The sequence below is a fragment of the Macrotis lagotis genome, chromosome 4, assembly GCF_037893015.1.
Source record: "Macrotis lagotis isolate mMagLag1 chromosome 4, bilby.v1.9.chrom.fasta, whole genome shotgun sequence".
Classification (NCBI taxonomy): Eukaryota; Metazoa; Chordata; class Mammalia; order Peramelemorphia; family Peramelidae; genus Macrotis; species Macrotis lagotis.
In genome coordinates, this window is record NC_133661.1 from 80,261,986 (window position 1) to 80,287,839 (window position 25,854).

The 25,854-nt window shown below is 37.0% G+C and overlaps 1 pseudogene; it reads right to left on the reverse strand.

Annotated features, from left to right (window-relative positions):
- On the reverse strand, positions 1–25,570 carry LOC141519923 (cytochrome P450 2C19-like; annotated as a pseudogene).
- Positions 25,571–25,854: the final 284 nt, after the last annotated feature.

Here is a 25,854-nt window from a genome sequence, read left to right on the forward strand (position 1 = left end):
TCACATGTTTTTGGAAGGTAGGAAGCAGGTCTCATAATTGGGTGGCACATGATTAAACCCATTAGTGATTGGAGTGATGTCAATTGTCTTTAGGGTCAATGACAGGCTTCAAGGTGAAATTTTGCAAGATAGTGGTAAAAAAGAGAAACAACTCCATCTGAGCCAGGCTTTCACCAACACAAGCCCGTTTTCCTAAAAGAGACAAATGGAGAAGATAAGCATAGGCATTTAGGAAACTGTTTTAAGGTATTCCATAACTGCCAGAATGATAACTAATATTAATATAACGTTTTATGGTTTATAAGAACATTTATAAACATTATCTCATTCGATCCTCATAACAACTTTGCAATGTAGATACTGTTAATATCCCCATTTTGCAGATGAGGAAACTGAGGCTGACAGAGGATAATAACTTATCCATGATCACAGAGTTAGTAAATGCCTAAATCAGGATTTGAATTCAGTTCTTCCTGACTCCAAGTGTAACACTTTAAGTGTCAGAATAGATAGAGCAATGGACCTAGAATCAGAAAGCTCTGAGTTCAACTACTGTCTCAGATTTACTCTCTGTGTGACCCGGACAAGTTACTCAACATCTGTCGGCTCCAGTTTTTTCATCTGTATAATGGGAATAACAATAGTATTCAGATGAAAAATCTGTAAATCTGAAAGTGCCAGTTATTAATACAAATTATTGTGGTTGTTGCATTTCACAGTATAGACACTGGTATCAGGACTGAATGAATTCTTTTCTCTCCAGTCCAATGACACCAATTGGGAAATCTTACTCTATGGGTATTGCATATAGGTGACTAAACCCATCAGTTAGCTCAATGAACATTCCATCATGTTGCCCCCTGAATTGGAGGGGAGGCCCTTCAAGTTAATTTCCCTAAATTCAACTATTATATGTCAGAGTCAAGCCTGGGACATTAAACTCAGAATAATGGGTTCACTGTCCCAGAACAAGAAGAGCGTTATCTGCTGCAGCTCCACAAACCAGGCGCATGGCTGCTACTTGTGCCTTTAGTGGGGGAAGGTTACAAGACTTCTGATCAGCTCTCCCTTCGTCAACTCCAGTCCCCCTTTGGGGTAGGCAGCACATTGCTGGGACCTTGCTTCCTGTTTAATATCTCTTAAGCTAACTCTTCACTACTCCTCCCTTCTAATTCCAATTATAACCCAGTAGGAAATTGTCCTTAAAGATGCAAGTTAGTTTTAGGCATCTGCTTCTTAACTTCTATCTCTGCCAAACTTCAGTTCAAATCCTAGACTTTCAGTTCCTTCTGCAAATTTTCCATTTTTTCCTTTCCAATATAGGAACCTCCCCAACTGGCTTCTCATGAAAAGTGAATGCAGAAAAGGTAGAACCCCAAATGAAATTTTGTCTTCCTTCGATTCTAATTTTATATTTGTTTCATATTTGATTTCCAATTAATAGCATTTTGTCTTTTAAGCTTGTTTTTAATCTTTTTAGTAGTAACAATAAATACTATTTATAGAGTGCATATTCTATGCAAGGTACGATGTTAAGCACTTAATATCTGATCTGATCTTCACAAACAGCTTTGAGCAGAAGGTGTTGTTATTCTCCCTCTTTTATAGATGAGAAAACTGAGGCAAACAGAAAGTGAGTGATTTTCCCAGGGTTAAACAGCAGGTAAACTTCTGAGATCAAATCTGAACTCACATCTTCTTCCAGATTCCAGAACAAATGTTCTTTCCCCTGTTCTGTCTTGCTATAGTGATATATTTAACAAAATTCTCCTTATATTTCTTTACCAGGAAGATGATGAGGACATCATCATCCTTCCATTGGGATTAACCTGGTTACAAGTAGTGAATCAAAGGTAACAAGCTGTTGGCTCATGACTGAGAGTTGGCTCTGATCATTGGGGAGATCATAGACCTGCCCTTTCCTGCTGGTATCAACCTTGTTATCAATGGATTCATCCTAGAATGCATGTCCAAGGACTGGAGGACTATAAAATGTAGGTATCTAGGAGGAGGGCTCCAAGTGAGGCCTCCAGATACTCCAAAGAGCAATGGTTATATCACTGAATAAGGTCAGGGTCTTAGTGGTAGAGATAGAAAAGTGGGTAGAAAATGTCCTTCATTTGTCAAAGTCAAGAATCAAGAATGATGATGTTTTAAATGACAAGAATTACTGTATGTAAAGACACTAAGATAGTGCCTTCTGGCACCTGAGCAACGGATCACTGAGATAACTCCACCATCTTCCTCAGCTTGCTGAGATACCATGGCAAGCCCTGGAGGCAAAAATGGAAACTGTGTCTGAGAAAAGAAGTACCTGGTTGAGAAACTTTCAGAGAACAGTTTTCAGTCTTTTGGGGATATTACTGCTGGATCTGAATGGAAGAGACAGTGGTCACCAGTCTTAACTCTTCCCTTCTTTTAGAAAAACTGGGACAACTGTCCAAAGTCTAATTGATTTTGCACATCACTGAACATCGAGGAAAATAAGTTCCTTACCTGGCATCACTTCTGATGAGGATCTGTAGTCCAAGAAAAAGTGGAAGGGTAAGAAATTAGCCTCACCTTATTCCTAAGATTTAGAGGCAAAAGGGAGCTTGGAGCTCATCTAAACTGAACCCTCATTTAACATTGGAGAAAGCCAAAATTCAAAAATGTCAAGGAATTTGCTCAAGGTTACACAGACTGTAAATGGGATTGGAACTCAGTTCCTCTAAGATATATAGATTATTTATACATATATATATATGATAATATGATATAGATCTATGATAAATGTGGATAGATAAGATAGACATAGATTTTGAAAAATGTCTCTTGCCTGTTGAAAAAGGTACAAAATAGTCACTTTTGTTAAAGTTGCCATTTTCATCCAGGAAATGGTGTGGGTCACACTGATCTGGATTGGGGAACTCTTCATCATCATACAGAACAGAAGTCAGTAATGGTATCACAGTGGTGCCCTAGAATGAACAGAGATAGATAATTTGAATGATAAAAGACAAGTCTTAGAATGTTAGAATTTGAAAGAACCATAAAAACCATCTAGTCCAATCTTCCTTTTCCTCTCCCTCTTTCCCACATTTACAAACAACCAAACTAGGGACCATCATTGATTGAGGCCAATATGAGAAAATCCTCACTCCCATACTCATTCCAATTCATTGCAGCCATACTAAAGTCAGCAGAGAGATACAATCTTGACCCCTGTAAGGCAAAACCAACAGGAGGGAGCTTATAAAGAGGAAGAATTCAATTCAACAAACATTTACTAAGTGTCTACTATATTTCAGGGACTGTAATGCAAGACAAATTTTGACAATTAGACCTATTAGAAATAGAATAGCTTGCCTAGTTGGGTAGTATGAAACTCTCAGTGGATGTGTTTAATCAGAGGCTAAAGGAGTTATTGTCTGAGGTACAGGTTTAACTAGATGACTTTTGTGCTATAATTCTATGATTCTCTAAATTTCTAGGAGGTAGTGTGGATTAGAAATTAGAAATAATTTCACTAGGGAAAAAATAATTGGGAGCAGGGAAATTATGGTACTCAGGACACCCCAACTATGGGTTCAGATGTGCCACCTATATGGGCAATCCAGCCCTCATCTCAAAAGGGATTGCAGGGGAAAGTGGCCCCAGTAAAGGGATGTCACAGCAGTGGGATTTCAGAAGTGGTACCAACTGCCATGAAAGGCATGAAGATTGTGACTGCTCCAGGGAAGAAATGTGCCACCTTTCCCACACTAAGGAAAAGCCCATCCTTTTGGTGCTAGTTATGGCTCCCTTCTTTTATTATACTCTGCAAATAAGACACTTCCTACCTTGGGGATGAAGTATTGTCTGAACTGAGTATCCTGCGTCACTGCATGAAGTAGGCTGGCAGGGACGAGGTCAACGTATCTCTGAATTTCATGAATCACAGCATTGGTATAAGGCATACTGTTTCTGCAAGGACTTTGGTTTTGGCCAATCACTCGGTCAATTTCTTCATGAACTTTTTCTGTCACAATAAGAATAAGAATTTATGTTAAAAATGAAAAGAAAGATATGACTTCTACCCCATTGTCTCTGAACTCTTACCTAGAATTACATAGGAAATAAAATGCTAATAAATGTACCTCTTAATGAAAAAACAGAGTTGTATTTGTCAGCCAAGGGTCCATGGCTGCCCTCAGAATTCAAGCCTCAGGTTGTCCTTAGTCAAATACTAGATAAGCATAATAAGGTCAAATGCAGTGGATTCAGGTGCTTTCTTCACACAGCTGGGTGAGTTATCTAAGAATTCAGGTGTTCCAGTTTTTTCCTAAACCATGGTGATCATAGCACATTCAGTCAGTAGAGTTTGTGGAGCTAGAAAGATTAGAGGAAACCTGGGATTGATTCCTTGCCTAGACAATCCTCCTTATCTCACTAAAAAAAGAGCTAAATATTTTTATTATGTACATACATCAAGTTTCATAGATACCTTTGTTTCAACATCATAGTCCTTGTCAGATATACTGTTACACTACTACCCAGGGAGTTTTCCTGTGAAACAAATAATAGTTTAAGCCAAACCAACTGCAGTAAAAGGATGAAGGCGCATTTCCTCATTACTTCTCCAGGGATAAAATTGATTATTACAACTCCACAGCTTTTACCTTCATTTTAGTGTTCTTTTCTATCCTTTTATTGTACACCAGTTGAAAATATGTGATAAAGGCTGCAAATATTAGAAATAAATGGGGTCAGCTAGGTGGTGCAGTAGATAGAGAACTGGCTCTGGAGTCAGGAGGACCTGAGTTCAAATCCAGCCTCAGATACTTAATAATTACCTGTGTGACTTGGGGCAGTCATTTATCCCCCAAAATAAATAAATGGTTTGATTTACCAATAAAATATATAACTACATGAAAAAGTAAAGGAAGATCTAAATAAGTAGAGAAATATTCAACATTTTAATAAAAAACAACAATATTCCTTAAACAAATTCAGATATTTAATGTGTTACAATTTTATAAAAATGAATCTCTTTGTAGAATTATACCTATTGAATTCCTATCTCTGTTCACCCTAGTCATGAAACTGGACTTTTGAGCCAGAGATCATTGATTGAATAGCTCCACCAGGTCATATGGGCTATATACTATGTCTTGTAGTTTTTCTACAAGCCATGACAACACCCAATTAACTGGTCCTTTTAAAGTTGTGGTTTACCCATGCATTGACATATTTATTCTTTTTTTTCTTTTTTGATTTTTGCAAGGTAAAACACAGGGGTTAACACAGGCAATCATTAAGTGTCTTGAGGTCAGATTTGAACTCAGGTCCTCATGACTCCAGGGCTAGTGCTCTATCCACTGGGCAATGGGCTGCCCCCACAGCTCTTTTAAGAAGATTTTCATGAAGGCAATTTTGATGAGTCTATGGACCACATTCTTGATAGGAGGTTATGAGAAAGGGAAGAGTTCATTTTTGATTGGAATGTTCCCATCATCCAAATTGAATGGGTTTTTTTTTGTTTTTTTGTTTTTGCTAGGCAATGGGGTTAAGTGGCTTGCCCAAGGCCACACAGCTAGGTAATTATTAAGTGTCTGAGACCAGATTATTAAGTGTCTGAGACCAGATCAAATTGAATGTTAATAAGTGCCACAGCAATATTAGTATTTGTTATATTGGAAATAGTGTTACCCACCTAAAAAAACCATGTCATCTATGGAATAGGGACTAGTTTGTGTGCTGAGTGCATTGATGCAAATTCTAGGAAAGTCATAATTATAGATAACTGAAAGTAGTTTGGAGAGTTTGGAGCATGCATAGACATTCTGTAACTGGTCTGGTTTGCTAATTCCACCTGTGGTTAGGAGAAATCTTTTTGACTGATCATATAAAAGAATCAGAAGCTACCTTTTAAAAAGACTAGTGACAAGAGTCTCAACTTGAGGATCAAAGTGGATATACTGTTATAGTGTCTGATGGGGAATAATGCTTTAAGGGAAGAGGCCTTAGATCTTCTCCCAACTGAGCCCATGTGGCCCTAGGTTCTTATCAAGCCTTTAAATTTGTCATTTTCTGTTTTTGGTGAAGGGATTGGATAATGGGTATCCTTGTATCTAGGCATCTGAGATTCCAACATACCAGTGTTCCAGCACCCAAGTTTTATAGCTAGTTCAGAATCAATGTCCTGAAGATAAAGGAATAACTTTTAGGAGTGATCTTTTGGATCCAGTTTTGTAGTAACTAAGAAAAGATTTCATTTGATGGTCATGCCACATCTGAACATGAACTTTGGTAGGATCAATGTTATATAGGAATTGAGATAAATTTGAGCCTTCTTCCCACAGAGACCAACCAAGAGAGATTAAAGGAAAGAATATCTCATGAATCCCCCCCCCCCCACAAATTGGGGGGAAATAACTGTACTTTTGTCCTTTATTTGAAGTATCCCTTTGTAAAAGCTAATGTTAGGTGGAACTTTTGTGCTAGTCCAGGTACTTAACAGTGGGGGGGGGGGGCGGGATACAATCAGTGACGAACTAAACCATTGACAGTAGAGAAGAGATATCTCAAAATCCCTCAAATTATTCTAGAACCCTGAGGAACAGAAGTAGCTAGCCAGACTCTGGGATAGCAAACCAGAAAGCAAGCTAGATATACCTATATAAAGATAATAATTGTACCACCTTGACAAAAGTTGAGGAAGATCTGATTAAGGGAAGAAAAATTCTGGTTTGCTAACTCCACCTGTAGTTAGGGGAAGTCTTTTTGATTGGTCACATAACGGGATCAGAGGGTACCCTCAAAAAGGCACTAGTGACAAGAATCTCAGCTGTTCTGTTAGATTCATGAATCAAAGTGGATCTCTTTGATTCATCTGCTACAATGTCTGGCAGAGAATAATGCTGGATAGGTAAAATCAACATAATAAAAATTATAATATCCTTAAATTAATTCACACATTGAATGAATTAGTAATAAAAATACCAATAGATTGTTTTTTGTAGAACTGTAATGTAGAAACTATAAGGAAATTTTTATGAAAAACAAATGAACAGGAATCCTAGGTTTTAATGAGAAAAAAAGTTGATGAAAGAATTTCTGTTACTGCTTTTAAAACTGTTAAGGAGTTCAGAAAAATAGACCAACAAAAGAGAATAGAAATCCCAGAAATAGAGCCAAGTCATAATCAAGTTCAATATTTGAAGCCTACAGACAATAAATTCTGGGGAAATGACTCATTATTTAAAAAATATTGAGAGAACTGGCTAAAAATATGGTGAAAAATAAATTTGGATCCTTACCCCATATTTTATAGTAAAACAAATTACTTCTGGATCACAAAGTTAGACATAAGAAAATGAACTATTAAAGTTAAAAGAGAGAAATGGAATGAACTATTTCAGTTTTGGGGAGTAGATACATGTTAGCCATCAAGTAGAATATCCAGCACAACAGAATACAAAACAGTTATCTTGTCTTTCAACTTAAACTGATAAAATATTTTCAAATAAAGCATAAATATTTCAACTTATCATTTCCATTAATTTTTAATTTCTTTGGGGGCATTTTTGATGTAGCTTGGATAAGCACCAATATTTTTCATACATTTCAATATTAACTCAGTTTCTATTACCCCCACTGATTTTCCTTAAAGTAGCAAATCTAATGTAAAGGATAAATTTTTTTTAATTTATATTCTAAGAATTATTTAACATTTAGTTGTACACTTTTATCAATGACAGATATAGACACAGATTTCTGAATCATGGTCTTGCATTTGGAAAGGATTAGAGCTAATCTAACCACTTACTGACTAGAGTATCCCTCTACAATATCTCTGATAAAATGATCACGAGATTTTCCCATTAAAACAATTTTTGTTTTAACACTAGTAATTTAAGAATGTGAAACCTCCTCTCCCTCCACCCCCAGCCCTGTGAATGGCTTTATATATCAAAGAAAAACCTCCCTTTTTCTTAATATGAGTCAGCTAGGTAGTGCCAGAGTGCAGTCAGCCCTGATCTCAAATCTAGCCTTAGATAATTACAAGCTATGTGACCCTGGGCAAGTCACTTACCTGCTGCTAGCCTCAGTTTCCTCATCTGTAAAATGGGGATAATAATAGCATCTACATTCCATTTAGGAAGCTCAAGTAAGATAATTACGAACACCCTTATGGGTGTTTATCATCATCATTGCCATTATTGTTAGTGTTGTTGTTGAAACAGTGTAGATTGAAAGTAAAATCATTTTAGGGAGATTTTCTCATCACTCTGTTGAACTTGTGGTCTATTTGTGGTCTAAACCTAGATCTTTCTTAGATAATAATCTATTTATCAGATTTTTTGTGGTCAGATTTATAGTAGTTTTGCATCAAAAAGAGCTGGGTGGAGTTTTGTGAACCCATTCAACAAGAGTTTGTGGGGTGTGGTATTCAAAAGGCCTGGTTTCATTTTTTTTTTTAAATTATACTTATTTAAGGCAATGGGGTTAAGAGTGGCTTGCCAAAAGTCACACAGCTAGGGTGACTAGGTAGCGCAGTGGATAGAGCACCAGCCCTGGAGTCAGGAGTATCTGAGTTCAAATGCGACCTCAGACACTTACCTAGCTGTGTGGCCTTGGGCAAGCCTCTTAACCCCATTGCCTTGCAAAAAAAAAAAAAGTCACACAACTAGTCAATTAGTAAGTGTCTGAGGTCACATTTGAATTCAGGTACTCCTGACTCCAGGGCAGGTGCCTAGCTTCATTTTAAGCTATGTTATGACAAGGCCATCTGTCTAGAACTTGGCAAAAGGAGGGATCTTGCTCTTTCTTGTCCTCATTGGACCAGAGTTGATGTATTGTGTTCAGTTTTGAATATAGTCCTATAGGAGGATCTTGACAAGCTGAAATAGGTGGGTAGTAACTTGATTCCACTTGTCTAATGAATGTTTGTGTGGTGATGGTAACTTGTTTGAGCTATTTGGGCACTAGTTCTTCAGTGTTCCTATTCAAGGTGCTATTAAAAAGACTAGAATAGGGTAAATTGAACCAAAAAACCCCACAAAATCCAGAATGCTGAAGAGTCTGGAGATAAGGTTAGGAATGGGAAATGGTTATCCTAGAGAAGGGAGAACTAATGGGGGGGAAAAGCTGTTTTCCAGGTTGAGGTTTGTTAAGCATGGCCCCAGGAAATAGAACTAGGAAAAAATGTAGGATTTGCAACGTAGATTTGGTTAATTATACAGAAAAAAAACCTTTTCAAAAATTAGATTCATACAAAAAAGAGAATAGGCTGCCTTAAAATGTAGTGAGTTGGGGGGAGGCTGGGTGACGCAGTGGATAGAGCAACGGCCTTGGAGTCAGGAGTACCTGAGTTCAAATCTGGCCTCAGACACATAAAATTACCTAGCTGTGTGTCCTTGGGCAAGTCACTTAACCCCATTGCCTTGCAAAAACTAAAAAAAAAATGTAGTGAGTTGGGTTAGCTCACTGGATAGAGAACCAGCCTTGGAGTCAGGAAGACCTGAATTCACTTGATATTTACTAGCTGTATGACCTTGGACAAGTTGCTTTAACCCACTGTCTTTCAAAGAAAAAAAAAAGAAGTGAGTTCCCTTTACTGAGGATTTTAAAGCAAAATTGGAGGACTACATGCTAGTGACACTACAGATCCCTCTTCTGGTATAGTTGAAGCAGCTGTCCTCTGAGATCCCTCCCAACTCTGAGAATCTGGAACTGTGAAATTGAACTATCTTCTAGTCCTCAACCCATCATAGTCTTTCCTGTCTTTGTCCTTTGGCCATTTCATTGCCTCTACCTGGAATTTCTTCCTACCTTCTCTTTTATCCTTCTCCAACCTCATCTTTTCCTGTTGAAATCTTATTTACATCTAAGTTCCAATGTTTCCCCCAAGCTTTGAATGGTTTCCTTCTTCACAGAAGTGCTCTCTTTCCTTTGACAACACACTTTATAGCATCTGGATAATGATCATCTAATACTTAGTAGGCAGGTACTTGGTTCAGTGGCTATAGCACTGAGACTAGAGTCAGGAAGAGCTGAGTTCAAATGTGACCTTAGACACTTACTAGCTATGTGATCCTGGACAGATCACTTAGCACTTGTTCACCTTAATCCTATGGAGAAGGCAATGTCAAATCACTCCAGTATCTGCCAAAAAAATCCCAGGAGTAGGTTTGCTCAGCAGGACCCCAGGAATTAGAACCAGGAACAAGTATAGGATTTGTAAAGTAGATTTTGGCTAAAGGTACAGAAAAAAATAAACAACCAGTCATACACAAAGAGAATAGGTTGCCTTAAAATGTAGTGAGTTGGGGCAGCTAGGTGGCTCAGTGGATAGAGAACCGACCTTGGAGTCAGGAAGACCCAAGTTTAAATCTGACCTCAGATACTTGATACTAGCTGTGTGACCCTGGGCAAGTCGCTTAATCCCACTGCCTTTCAAAGGGAAAAAAAGGGTCACACAGCATCAGATACAACTAATAATATTAGCGGGGATAGCTAAGTGGTACAGTAGATAAAGTACTGGGCTTGTCATCAGGAAGATTCATCTTCCTAAATTCAAGTCCTGCCTCAGACACTTACTAGCTGTGTGTCCCTTAATCTCTGTTTACCTCAGTTTCATCAGTTTTAAAATGAACTAGAGAAGAAAATGACAATTCACTCCAGTGTCTTGGTCAAGAAAACCCCAAAAGGGGGTCACAAAGAATTAGAACACAACTGAAAACAGAGAAACGATATCTTGTATCAGTGTTTTTCTGTATACATATATATATACATATATATGTATACATATATCTTATCTAGTCTATAAGACCATATGCCTGCTTATTGATGAGACTAGTATCATATTTATAGGTCATAAATAGGAATAATTCACAAGTGAATAGTATATGGCATATTGAATAGAAGACTGGTACTAGACTCAAATTCTACCTCTGACATATATTGGCTCTATGACCCTGGACAAGAGACATAACACTCAAAGTACCTATAAATTATAGTTGAGCTGCTAACCTGCAATTGTCCAGGAAAATACCATATGTGAAGTGTCCCAGACTAATTGAAATCACAGTTCTGGACTCTCTCATCCCTTTACTTTATTTTTACAAATTGTTTTTGAAAGGCAATGGGGTTAAGTAACTTGTCTAAGGTCACACAGTTAGTGATTATTAAGTGCCTGAGGTCAAATTTGAACTCAGGTCCTCCTGACTCCAGGGCTAGTGCTCTATCCACTGTGCCACCTGGCTACCCTCTCATTGTTTACTTCAAATAAAAAAAGTTCAGAACATAATTTTAGAGTTCACAAAGTGCTGGAATGGATAGAAAGGTAATGGACTTGAAAGCATAATAGCTAATATTCAATATGTTAAATATCAATAAAAACTTTTCCAATCAGAGTCTCAGCAGGGATGAACATGAATTTCTTTCTTCTTATTCTTCTTTATTCTGTATTTCATTCTACATATTATCTGTCTACTTGTTATCTGAGGGTATTTTAACAGAAGCAGAAGGCCATGTCTCAATGTGGTACTGGTGGTCTCCATCCCAGCTCCAAATAGATCAAGAGTGGTAAAGACTAAGTTTTCAATGGTAAACTCAGACTGCGGGTTTTGCTTTTCCTAGGAATAATTAGACACAATTAGTTGATAAATACATTAAATGGATTAAATCTGAGCTATACACCCCAGAATGGAACAGGGAAATGGCAAATATCTCATGAATTTGGCTAATTCAAACATGGCAGACCCTTTCCCTGCACCCTCAAATATTCAGGGGAAAAAATGAAGTAAATAGTATTAAGTAACTTTAAATTTGGAATAAAATTTTAGCATGTTTATTTAGTGTACAAGGTACTATCAAATGCTCCATCTTACCTGAACCCTATTAAAATCTGATAGGAGAGCCAACTTGTTATAGTGGATAGAGAATTGAGTTGAAAATCAGGAAAACCTTGGTCTGAGCTCAGATACATATTATCTATGGTACCATGGCAAATCACTTCACCTCAGAGGATATGAGACAGCTTTTTAAGTGACCATTGCTCAGAAGGGACCAGTGGTAAGAAAAAAGCCCAGGTCAGCTGCTGAGGGCATGTGGGTAGTACACCCCCTGCCAATATAGAGCACCACACCTGGAGTCAGGAAGACAAGTTTATATCTGATCTCAAACACTTTCTAACTATGTGACCCTAGATAAGTCACTTAACCTCTGTTGGTCTCAGTTTCCTTATATGAAAAAGAGAATAACAAGAGAATATATCTCCCTGGGTTGTTGAGGGGATCAAATGAGATAATAATTATAAAGTGTTTGCCACAGTGTCTGGCACAGAGAAAGAGTTATATAAAAGTTAGCTATTATTTATTATCATTGTCCCTGAGTGGTACTTGGTCATAACTTAGTCAAATGACAACAGCTTGGTTCAGAATAAGAAGAGCGTGGTTTTAGTCCCTGAACTGACATTAATTTCATTTTTTCAATTTAATTTATTTATCCAATTTCATGTAAAGATCATTTTTGATATTCATTTTTGTAAAGTTTTCTCCCTCTTCCCCTTCCCTCCCCCCAACCTTAGGATAGCAAGTAATCTGATACAGGTTATAAAATGTGCAATTGTGACACTAATTTTAGATTCCCATTTTTCTCTTCTGTAATGTGGAGAAGTTCTCAAAAGTCCTTTCCAGTTCTAATAGTCTATGGAATTTGAGCTCCATTTGACTCCACCCCAGCACAGTCTCAATTTCAGTTAAAGGTGAATGAGCCTTCCACTGTGATCTTAGACATTCCCCTCCTCTACATCTTCATTTCCTCCTCTAAAATGAAGGGATTGTGCTAGATGACCTCCAAAATCTCTTCTGATAGTAACATTATTTTAAGGGTATCTCTGTGTTTATGTGTGTGTGTGAATAAGTAGCTTCAAGTCTTCTTTCAATCCCCCCCTCCAAATACACTCACAGTTATAGTTATAGCTATAGCTATAGTTATAGTGCTAGTTATAATGATAGTGATAGTGATAGTGATAGTGATAATGTTAGTGATAGTGATAGTGATAGTGATAGTGATAGTGATAGTGTTAGTGATAGTGATAGTGATAGTGATAGTGATAGTGATAGTGTTAGTGATAGTGATAGTGACAGTGACAGTGATAGTGATAGTGATAGTGTTAGTGATAGTGATAGTGATAGTGATAGTGTTAGTGATAGTGATAGTGACAATGATAGTGATAGTGATAGTGATAGTGATAGTGTTAGTGATAATGTTAGTGATAGTGATAGTGATAGTGATAGTGATAGTGATAGTGATAGTGATAGTGATAGTGATAGTGATAATGTTAGTGATAGTGATAGTGATAGTGATAGTGATAGTGATAGTGATAGTGACAGTGATAGTGATAGTGATAGTGATAGTGTTAGTGATAGTGATAATGTTAGTGATAGTGATAGTGATAGTGATAGTGATAGTGATAATGTTAGTGATAGTGATAGTGATAGTGATAGTGATAGTGATAATGTTAGTGATAGTGATAGTGATAGTGATAGTGATAGTGATAGTGATAGTGATAGTGTTAGTGATAGTGATAGTGATAGTGATAGTGATAGTGATAGTGATAATGTTAGTGATAGTGATAGTGATAGTGATAGTGATAGTGATAGTGATAATGTTAGTGATAGTGATAGTGATAGTGATAGTGATAGTGATAGTGTTAGTGATAGTGATAGTGATAGTGATAGTGATAATGTTAGTGATAGTGATAGTGATAGTGATAGTGATAATGTTAGTGATAGTGATAGTGATAATGTTAGTGATAGTGATAGTGATAGTGATAGTGATAATGTTAGTGATAGTGATAGTGATAGTGATAGTGATAGTGTTAGTGATAGTGATAGTGATAGTGATAGTGATAGTGACAGTGACAGTGATAGTGACAGTGATAGTGATAGTGTTAGTGATAGTGATAGTGATAGTGATAGTGATAGTGATAGTGACAGTGATAGTGATAGTGATAGTGATAGTGTTAGTGATAGTGATAGTGATAGTGATAGTGATAGTGATAGTGTTAGTGATAGTGATAGTGATAGTGATAGTGTTAGTGATAGTGATAGTGATAGTGATAGTGATAATGTTAGTGATAGTGATAGTGATAGTGATAGTGTTAGTGATAGTGATAGTGATAGTGATAGTGATAATGTTAGTGATAGTGATAGTGATAGTGATAGTGATAGTGTTAGTGATAGTGATAGTGATAGTGACAGTGACAGTGATAGTGACAGTGATAGTGATAGTGTTAGTGATAGTGATAGTGATAGTGATAGTGATAGTGATAGTGACAGTGATAGTGATAGTGATAGTGATAGTGTTAGTGATAGTGATAGTGATAGTGATAGTGATAGTGATAGTGATAATGTTAGTGATAGTGATAGTGATAGTGATAGTGTTAGTGATAGTGATAGTGATAGTGATAGTGTTAGTGATAGTGATAGTGATAGTGATAGTGTTAGTGATAGTGATAGTGATAGTGATAATGTTAGTGATAGTGATAGTGATAGTTGTAGTTATAGTTATAGTTATAGTTATAGTTATAGTTATAGTTATAGTTATAGTTATAGTTATAGTTATAGTTATAGATTGTTATTGTTCCTGAGTTGTATCTCACTCTTTGTGATCCCTATTAGCAAGGTTATTGGAGTGGTTTGCCATTTCCTCTCCAACTCATTTTACAAATGAGAAAACTAGGGGGTTGCTAGATGGCACAGTGGATAGAGCACCAGCCTTAGAGTCAGGAGGACCTAAGTTCAAATCTGACCTCAGACAATAATTACCTAGCTGTGTAACCTTGGGCAAGTCATTTAATCCTATTGCTTTGCAAAAACAAAAACAAATGAGAAAAATGAAGCAAAGAGGGTTAAATGATTTGCCCAGGGATGCATAATATCTAAGATTAGATTTGAATTCAGGAAAATTAGTCTTCTTGACTCTAGGCCCTACATTCTATCCAGTATGCCACCTAGCTGCCCAAAGATACATCAATTTAGATATAGGTATAGACATTCAATTATTTTATATACATCCATATGTATATATCTAATATATCTCTATATATGTATGTATGTATATGTGTACATCTCTCTTAAGAGATTTCTTGAAAGACAAACACAAAGCAAACCCTAACCTCAGTTCCTAGTTAGTCATAGTAACTAATTTGAATAGAGTTGCCACATGTCATGCTTCCTTTCTCTGAGAGTGGCCTCCTCAGCAATGGCCTGGTGGTGTCCCTGGGTCTCTTTCCACAGGAGATGATGTCCTGAGGTCTCTTCTGCCCCAAAGAGGTATCCATTGCCTTCCCCCACAACTGAAGATCTATTTGTATTGCAGTTGGTAGCACTGGCTTTGGGGGCAGTTTCAGTTCTGATAAGGAGGGATTCTGACTCCAGATCTACCACAGGATCTGTCATACTTGCCAGGATCCTCTTAGGTTGGCTTCCATTCACTCTGTATATATATCCATCAAACTTAATTATCATCATGTCTCCTCCATTTTAATGTAAACTCTTTGCAGGCAGGGACTAATTTTTCTTTCCTCTATTACCCCAGTGCAATTAGCATTTTATAAACACGTGTTGACTGACTGATAAGGTTTCTTAAGATAGATCATATCAAGGAGTCTGTGATCTTAAATGGAGAAAAACATAGTTTTATTTTCACTAGACTCTAATTGCATAGCATTATTGGGAGAAGATATCCCTATACTTCATTAAGCTGTCAAAGGGGTACATAGTACAAAAAGGATTAAGAACCTAGACCCCCAATTTAGTAAATACTCATAATTTACTCTTGTTGTTGTGTGCAGGTGGATGCCACTAGGATGAACTCCTCTCCCTTCCTCCCCCAGATTACCCAGGACAACTGAATTATAGACTTGTTACCACCTTACCTGCTCCATTTTCAGCAGGAAACAATCAATGAAATCTTGAGGGTCATTGGCCTCCAGGGTTGCTTGATGTTCCTTTACTCTTTCCAAAATGAAGTCATTCATGGTGTGAAAGTTTTTCATTAACTTATGATGAATTCCCGGGAGATAATGAACTAGAGATGGAAAAAGGTTGTAGACCTAAAAAGGGAAAAGAACCATATGACATTTTTTTTTGACCTGGATAGACAAGATAAATCTTTACTCTTGGAAAAAAGTACAGAGGAGGAAACTGACTGGGTAAACAGAAGCCCAAATGTAGGGCAGTAAAATGGTAACCTCTCTTTTTATTTTTCTCAAACCTCTAGGTCCCACCCATTGCCTCCTAGAGCCTCCATAATACTTTCTTGGAATAAAATACTTATATAGAGAACTTAAAATAATAAAATATTATAATATTTTTACTGGATAGAGCAATGGATTTGGAATCAAAATGAACTGGGTTCTAACAAGATCTCAGACACAGTAGTTGTGTGTGGTACTCAGTCAAGTCATTTATATTCTCTCACCTTCAGTGTTCCCATATGTAAAATGGGGATGAGAATATTGGCTTCACCTGTATCTATGGGGAGCTGAGAATCCTGACACTTTCATTTAAAAGCTCCATTAAATATAAAAATTTCTTATCTTGATATTCGAATCATTTCTGGAAAACAGCTGAGCAGATGACATTGCAAGGGGCAGACCCAAGGATGATGGTGGGATCACATGGCAGTCCTAAAGAATGAGAAAGATTGAGAAAGAGAGAAACTTGAGTGTTAGCTTGATATTAATTTTCACTGAAACTACAAGAGAAGGTTGACACTTGAGTATTATGCTTTGTCCTCAAACAAATCTAGATTAGTTGACGCTGTTAAACTTATAAGCACTTTTGTCTAACCAACAGATGGCATTGTTTGCCAATAATTTGATCCTATTCATGAAAAGAATCCAGTTCTGTTAAGTCCCATTGGGATACAAAGAAATAATGTTGAAAAAGTCCATCTCTTCAGCTATTTATAAAATATCGTAGGAGGCACTATGACTATAAATGGGTTCATATGAGATATCTAAGTTTACTCATACATATATACATACACATACATAGAAATACACATAGATATTAAAAGGTCAGCTAGGTGGTGCAGTGGATAGAGTTTAGACCTGAAGCTAGGAAGACTCCTCTTTTTGAGGTCAAATCCAGCCTCAGATACTTACTAGCTATGCAACTCTGGGGAAGTCACTTAATGTTGTTTGCCTCAGTTTCTTCATCTGCAAAATGAGCTGGAGAAGAAAATGGCAAACTACTGTAGCATCTTTGCCAAGAAAACCCGAAGCTGAGGCACAGAGAGGTGGACACAATGGAAATGACCATTACAAAAAGTAGTAGCTGTGGGGGTAGGGAAAATGGAAAGACAGCATCATGTGAGCTGAATGTTGAACAATATCAGAGATTCTCTAAAAGAGGAAAATGAAAAAGCAGTATTGTGAGTAAAAAATAGAAATAGGACAGTATGGTTAGACAGGAGAGGACGTGGAAAAGAGGAATGTGCAAGAAAACTGAATTAGCAATGGTCAAGGTTGTAAGCAGCTCTTAATGCTAGACAGAAGAGTTTTTATTTGATCCTAGAGATAATGGTAAACCATTGGAATAATGAACAATTGAATAGAAGGAAGTCATAAGGACTTAGCTTTGCTTGAGGAAAATCATTTTGGCAACTATGCAGAAGATGACTTAGAATACTTAATTATTATTTATCATTATATAATAATTATAATTTATTTATTGTTAATTAAGAGATTATTGCAATAATCCATCTAAGATTTGATAAGGGTCAAAAGAAAGGCGATAATGAGATGAGACAGATGTGAATTCTATTGTGAAGGTAGAATCAACAAAACTTGGCAGCTGATTGAATGTGAGGAGTGAGGGAGGTTAAAGAGTCAAAAATGATAATCAGATTGAAAACTTGGGGAATTAGAAATAGGGGAGTTCAGAAAAGGCATAGTTTTGGGCTTCTTTTTATGAGATAGAAGATGATGAGTTTTGTTTTACATATGTTGTGTTTGTGATATTCAACTTAAAATTTCAAATAGACAGTTGGAGAGAGACCACATATAAATATATATGTATATATATTTATGTAAATATATGTATGTATATATAAAATACAAACAAATCTCAGTTCACACGTTTAACTTCCATGACTATACATAGTAGCATGATTTTTATGAGTAACCTCATTTTCACTTTTGCATTGACAACCGCCAACATTTGTGGCTCTGCACAGTCTTACTAGGCAATTAATTCTCTGGTCTTATTCACTTGCTAGTGTAGAATAAAGAATTCCCCTGTGCATAAATTGCATGGTTTTTCATTGTCTGCCTTTAAAACTCAAGTTTTATTTTGCAATTATGCCCCCAAAGTGTAATGCAAGTCCTTTAAGCTCTAAAGTGATCAAGACACATTGTCAGCCTCAGTATCTTCTAATAGGAGTGCCTTAAAAATCACAACCACTCCCTTGGTTTTCAGATGGCAGCCAAGGGAGAGAGGTTTACAGCAGTATAAATAAAGGACAACACCCTTATACCATCATCTGACAGTGGAAGGTAAGATTTGGATTAAAAATGTTTTTGTTTTAAGAATTTTGTCTGTTATATAGTATTTATGGTACTAGAGATGTCATATATTATGAAAGTGAATATTGTTTGACATCAATGTTGGTTTTTTATTTAGATATTAGTACAAAATTTCACAGAATTCAAGAGAATTACTAGCAAGAAAATATTTTGCATGTTACTAATTTTACTTTAGAGCAGGCAGGTAGTATAGGAGAAAGAATGCTTGCCTGAGAACCAGGAGGACTCAAGTTCAAACCTCAGGCACTGGCTATGTGACCCTGGGTAAGTCACTTTACCCTTTTTGCCTCAGTTCTTCATCTGTAAAATGAGCTGGATGAGCTAGAGAAGTATCTTTGCCAGAACTTTTCCCAAGAGAATCCCCAACTCATGGAGAGTTGGACATGATAGAAAAGACTCAACAAAATTTTATTTTGGGTACTGAATTTTAAGGGTAATTTCAAGATTTTGTGCTAGGAAAAGCACATATTATCAGGATTAATATTTTGTTATCAAAGGTTGTATGCAGAACAGAATATTTTTAGCAATCTCTCACGAATGATTACATATTTTGGTGGACAAAGGAGCCTAACCTATTTCAATTCGCATGTTTTTTTACTTTCACACCATTTTCTAGAAACATTATCTCTACAAAAAGTTTAGGATTGCATATATATTCATTTTGAAATCATCCACATAGGCATGATAACTGAACTCATGGGGAGTTGAGGAAATTGCCAAGTAAAAAGAAAGAAAGAAAAGAAAAAGAAAACTGAGATCAAAATATTGGGTTACATTCAGAGTCCAGAGTTAGTGAACTGAAGATTTGAGGACAGAAGGAATGATCAGAGAAGCAGAGGGAATGTGTTTGTGTGTGTGTGTGTGTGTGTGGAGAGAGAGAGAGAGTTAATGCTGAAAAGTAAACAAACTCCAACGATTTATTTTTTTTAACTCGTTCACCAGGCAATTTGCCTCTTCTTGAACTCGTTCCTCAAGGCTCCTCTTCCCCATCCCAAAATTCCTCAGGGTCATAAGGGAGAAGCGGCAAATTTGTTTCCATCTCTCTCCATTACTGAAAAGTAGTCCTATGCAGAGGAGTAGAGGAAAAATTTAAAAAATTCCTGAATTAAATTCCGAGAAGAAGATAAATGAGAGAGAAAATCGAGACCAACTCCATCAATCATAAATAGAAGCACCTTTAGTTTCAATAACTTCCCCTGATCCTTAAATTCATTTCTCCCCTCAAAGATCATGTTTCAGACTTGTCAGCCCCAATCTTAGTTTTAGAAGATGGGACATGAGAAACAAGTAGCCAATTTCCTTCTTTTTTCTCTCGGCTATATTTTCTGCTCTACGTTTCCAGATCACATTCCTCCACCACCAAGGTCGCCTTGGGCAGCCCTCCAACCTCATCCTACTTCTGGCAAGAAGAGGCCATAAGAAGTAGAGCTGAAGTCCAGAATGGATTCAGGTTGTCCTAGAAGATCTCAGAATAGGTAGGGAGTACATTAAGCTTATTTCTCTACTTCTGCATCTTTTATTCCAGAGGACCAAAGGACTTATGATGCCTTTCGAGGAAGGCTAAAATACTAACTTCTAGGCTCCACTCAAGAGAGGGAAGTTGTTTTTTTATATTTCATGGGTTACCAGATTTGTAAGTCAAAGGGTCTCATGAAATTCTTGGGGGCAAGATAAAAGTAGAAGACAGAAGATAAGCTCCCAGTAGACCCAGGACATTAAGGGTAGAGATTCAGCTGGAAGAGATTGATATGGCTCTAAATCCCACCTTCACTGTGTGAGTATATTTCATGGTTCTGATCTGAGCCTCCCTTCCCTTTTCCTCTTTCCTTTCTTTATAAATGATCTCATTAGCTCCCATAAGCTCAATGATACATGATTTTTACATAGCTGATTTCCAAAGCTATATATATCCCAGTCTCTCTCCTGAGCTCCAAACTCACATCAACAAATACTAGCTGGACTTTCTCTCTAGAAGTGCCAAAAACATTTGGAACTAAACATGTCCAAAGCATAATTCATTATCTGCCATATAACCTTTGCCTCCCTTATTTCTACCAGGGGCAGCACCATCCTTCCCTGCTATTTTCTCATGTTTACAGTCTTTGAGCCAATCCTTAATTCTTCACTCTTCACTCCTCTGGCAGTTAGGTATTACTATGGATAGAGCACTGAGCCTAGACTCAAGAAGACACGAGTCCAAATTCAACCTCAGACACCTACTAGTTCTGTGACCCTGTCAAAGCACTTGACCTCAATCTGCCTCAATCATAAAATGAGGATAATAATGTCACCCATCTCCCAGGTTGTGGGAAGACCTCTCTCTGGTTTCTGGCCAAAATAGAAATGATTTCTTATCTAGGCTTAATTACTGAATGGGCATTGCCTCTGTCAGACTGAGACCTGTTAAAGACCTTAGTTTTAAAAGGTCAAGGGTCCCACTGCATCCAGGACCATCTCTAGTCATTCTGATTCATATCGGGCCACTGGACTCAGATGGTTCTGGAGGAGATAATGAGGTTGGTGACTTTGCATAGCTCCCCACTCCCCAGAACAAAGGACAAACAAATCTGTCCTCACAACATATCTTCTCTGCACTTACAATGCCAGACTCTCTTACTGTCACCAAAATGGTATTCCTAAAACACAGATCTGACTAGGTCACTTCTCTCCTCAGTAGGCTCCAATAGCTCCCTTATTGCCTTTGCGTTCAGTTGACATTTCAACCTACTTTTCCAGGCTTACTAAATAATACTCACTTTCACATACTTTAAGTTCTAACCAAAGCAGGCTTCTTTTTCTCAAGCATGACATTCTATTTTTTATCTCCATGGCTTTGTATGGACTGCCTTTCATTCCTAAAATGTTCTCCTTCTTAACCTCCACTTCTTAGAACCTGAACCTTTCTGTGAGGCTTACCCTAAATGGCAACTCCTACAAGAAGTCTTCTCTGATTCTCAGTAGTTAGTACATTCCTTCATACCCCAAATTACTTGTACTTATATAGATTTACTTTATTTGAATTTATATTTATTTATCTGGATGTATGCCCCTCCCCAACGTCCACCCTGCATAGTAGAATGTAAGCTCCTTGAAGAGGGCTGGGACTGTTTTATTTTTGTCTTTGCATCTTTTAAACCTGTTGGCAAACAGCAAGCTCTTAATAAATATTCATTCAATTGATTTGAGATGTAAATTTTCTCCAGTTTCTAGATAAGATACTTTTCCAGATCCTTCATTTTATCTGGATTCTCTGCCTATACCAAACAGAAACATACCCAGTCCCTTCTTAAATGGTGTCAGACACTGGGAAACTTCCTCTGCCAGCAAATGCATCTCCATGACCAAGCAGAGCTTCTTTAATTGCTTTATGTCCATGTAACACGATAGTACGTTCAGAACCCAAGTACAGTGTGAATACTGGACCATAAGCTTTCGCCAGCTATAGAAGGAAATGTAGAAGGCAATTTCATAAATTTGATAGCAAACCACTTGGATTGACATTGCTAATCTTAATGGAGAAATTTTCAACTTATTAGTAGCTCCATCATGATGTTTTTGACATTTACATCAAAGAGGAGTCCAAGTGAGACATGTACTTTAACCAGAATGAAAATGGTCAAAAAACTTGAAGCTGTGGAATAACAAATAGAATAATGGCTGGTGAGGCATAATTTATGCCCCTGGGGGAGGGTCTTCTACTTCTTCCTTAATTTCACCTCTTAGAATATCCAGCTTTCTTTAAAATTCAGCCCATGTATCATCTCTTATGGGGAGCATCTCTACACTGAACAGTATTTTCTCCTTCTTTACCAAATTATAATGTTATTACATGATACATTCTTTTATTAGAATGTAAGCTTATTTTTTGGGTTTTCTTTTTTTGACAAGGCATTGGGGTTAAGTGACTTGCCCAAGGTCACACAGCTAGGTAATTATTAAGGGTCTAAGGTTGGATTTGAACTCAGTTCCTCCTGACTCCAGGGTTGGTGTTCTCTCCACTGTGCCACCTAGCTGCCCCAGAATCTAAGCTTTTTGAAGGCAAGATTAGGTGTTTGGTTTTTTTTTATTTTGGATGCCTGGTAAAGCATATAATATGTCATTAATAATGATTATTGGATGGGGTAGCTAGGTGGCACAGTGAATAGAGCACTGGCCCTGGAGTCAAGAAGACCTGAATTCAAATCTGACCTCAGACACTTAATAATTGCCTAGCTGTATGACCTTGTGCAAGTCATTTAATCCTATTGCCTTGGCAAAAACTAATAATAATAATAATAATAATAATAATAATAATAATGCTTATCAGATTTTGATCAAATAGGATGTTTTTGATTTTTGATTTTGATTTTTTGATTTTAGATTTTGGATTTTGATTTTTGATTTTAATCAAATAACTGTTTTTCCTTGCTCTGAAGAATGGGAACAATATAGTCAGAGGAGAGAGTGAGAGGAGAGAAAGTGAAGGCAATTTTTACTAGGAGTTTGACTGGAAAATGAAGAGGAAGAAAGAAATAGGATGATATCTTGAGATACTTATAGTTCATCAATGTTTATGAAAGTTTCATTCATAGATTGGGGTAAACCCCTAAGACTCTGTCCTAGTTCCTCTACTTTCTAAATTCTTTCTTGGTGAATCCATTGGTTCCCATGAGTTTAATTAGCATCTCTATGCTGATGACTTCCACATCTACACTTAGTCTCTCTCCAGAACTCCAGATCTACTTCACCAAATGTCTAAAACTGATGTTCCAGAACCATTTGAAACTCAACAACACAGACACCATCTTATTTCAGGTCTTCATTGCTTCTTGCTTGGACTATTGCAATAGCCTACTAAGTTATCACTCTGTCTTACACTTGGAGACATCAAGATTGATGGTGATGCTCTCACAAATATTTCACTTCCTCAAGCTCCTTAGATCACTGTAATAAGGCAATCTTTTTATTCCTCCTTAATTGATTCTCTATCCAACTCTTCACAGAAGCTATGCCAAAACCTTCTCTTCCTTCAAGTCTCCTATATTTCTCTCTCTCTCCCCTGTCTTTCTTACTTTTTTTTTTAGGTTTTTGCAAGGCAAATGGGGTTAAGTGGCTTGCCCAAGGCCACACAGCTAGGTAATTATTAAGTGTCTGAGACCGGATTTGAACTCACGTACTCCTGACTCCAAGGCCGGTGCTTTATCCACTACGCCATCTAGCCGCCCCTCCCCTGTCTTTCAAGTAAAGGATCTTACCTTTTACTTTAATTGGTGGGCAGCTCATTTACCATGAGTTACTTCTTCTCTTATTCTCTCCATCTCAAATTCAAAACATCATCCCCCAGTCTGTGCTCCATTTCCTTAGTCTCTGAAAATCATATGGCTTCCCTTCTTGTGAAGGTCAAGCTCTTAAATATATCCACCCCTTGCTGATTTCTTCAGTAGTTTACAATCTCAATTGTTCTCTCAGTCTCAAGTCTTTCTCCAATTCAATCTCCTTTTAGTGTCTAAAGTGATTTTTTACTAAAGTACAGGCCTACCATTTTACTCTTTTATTCAATATACTTCAATGGCTCCTGTTATAAAATATTGTTATTATTTGACATTTAAAATTCTTAATAATCTAGTCTCTTTCAATCTTTTGAGTTTTCTTGTACTTTAAGGCTCTAAATTTACTCTTCAATTCATCTACACTGGCCTACCTGCCATTCCTCATAGTCTATTTTCTTGACGTGATGCATTTGAACTAACTTCCAAATTTCTTGCAATGCTCTTCTTCTTTACCTCTGCCTCCTGGCTTCCCTGATTTCCTTCAAAATTCATTTCAAATCCCACCTTCTACAGGAATCCTTTCTTAGCCAGTCTCTCACTATCACCACTGTTCCTTCCCTCTGAAATTATTTTTCATTGATGAGCTATATGTATTCATATACACATATCTACTTCTCTCTCTCTCTCTCTCTCTCTCTCTCTCTCTCTCTCTCTCTCTCCTTTTTCTATTGGAGGTGAGTGACCTTTTTGAGTTTAATAGAGATTTTTGATCAATTGATTAACATCCCCTTCTCAGATCCAATCATAGGATCATAAGTTTAAAGCTGAAAGGATCTTAGAAATCATCAAATATAGGCCCATTTTTAGATATTCAATTCAAATCAACAAATAGTTCTTAAGTTCACATTATATATCAAGTATTATGCTAGGCATTAGCTCCCTTTAGAAAGAAACAAAACCTTTAGAAGGAAACAAAATTTCCAACAAACTCTAACAAAGAAGCTGACATGTAGAGGAGATGATACCTTGATCATGTCCCTTTCTCAACTTGCCTCCCAAGAGATTTATAGGAATTTCCCACTGGCTGAAACTGAGGACTCTCTCATTCAGTGGAGCTGAAATGTCTTGCCCACAATAGGAGAGCTAATTCACTATCTATTGTCTAGAATATTCTCATCTGTGTAACTTCTCAGATTTCTGTTTGCTATTGGATTGGATAAATGGGTTGTTTGTTATTCACTCAGTGTGCTAGTCTTTGTGTAACTGGCATTTGGTAAAAAGGGAGTCATGCCTTTGGACAGAGCTTGTTCTGAAATATCAGTCAGGAACACAGTTTAAATTAAAGTTGTTTTCCCCTAGACTAAAAATAATTAAGAAAGTTGATGGATATAATTATGCCTTAGATCTGTTCTCTGAAGAGAACAAAACAATTAGCCGTGTGGTACCAATCTCTGCCTGTCAGGACTCAAAATCTCTCTGGGAGAAGGGGAGGTAAGGGTTACTCTAGAAATATCATTTCTGTCTTCCTGTGAGTTATATTTAAACAAACTATTTAGACATACATGATCTGCAGACAAATACTTACCAGGCAAAAGGATTTATTGATATTCTTAGTATCTAACTGCAGTATATTTCCAATAATTGGAAGAGGAGTAGGCCCAGGTGGGAACTTTCCTTTTCCATAGCTCTTTCTCCATATTGAAATGAGAAGTAAACAGAGTACCAGGCCAAGAGCAGTGACCACAGATGAATCCATGGGAGTTTTTCCTTTTTTGCTACAACACTGAATCCAAAACTTGTGAGAAACATACAAGAGATCAGGAAGCAATTATGGCTTTATTTCCAATGGACTTTGATCTGCTAATAAAGATAAAAAGGTTGAGACTTCCTTAATTTATTTTGAATTTTTGATAGCAAGCAAAGCTACATAGTCAATGACCTGGCAGTAAATTGTCTCTGAGAAATGGTCATTCATTCATTCCCTAGTCATTTTTGAAGTATAAAGTTATTTATTTGCAAGAAATCATTGAAACAAGGTAC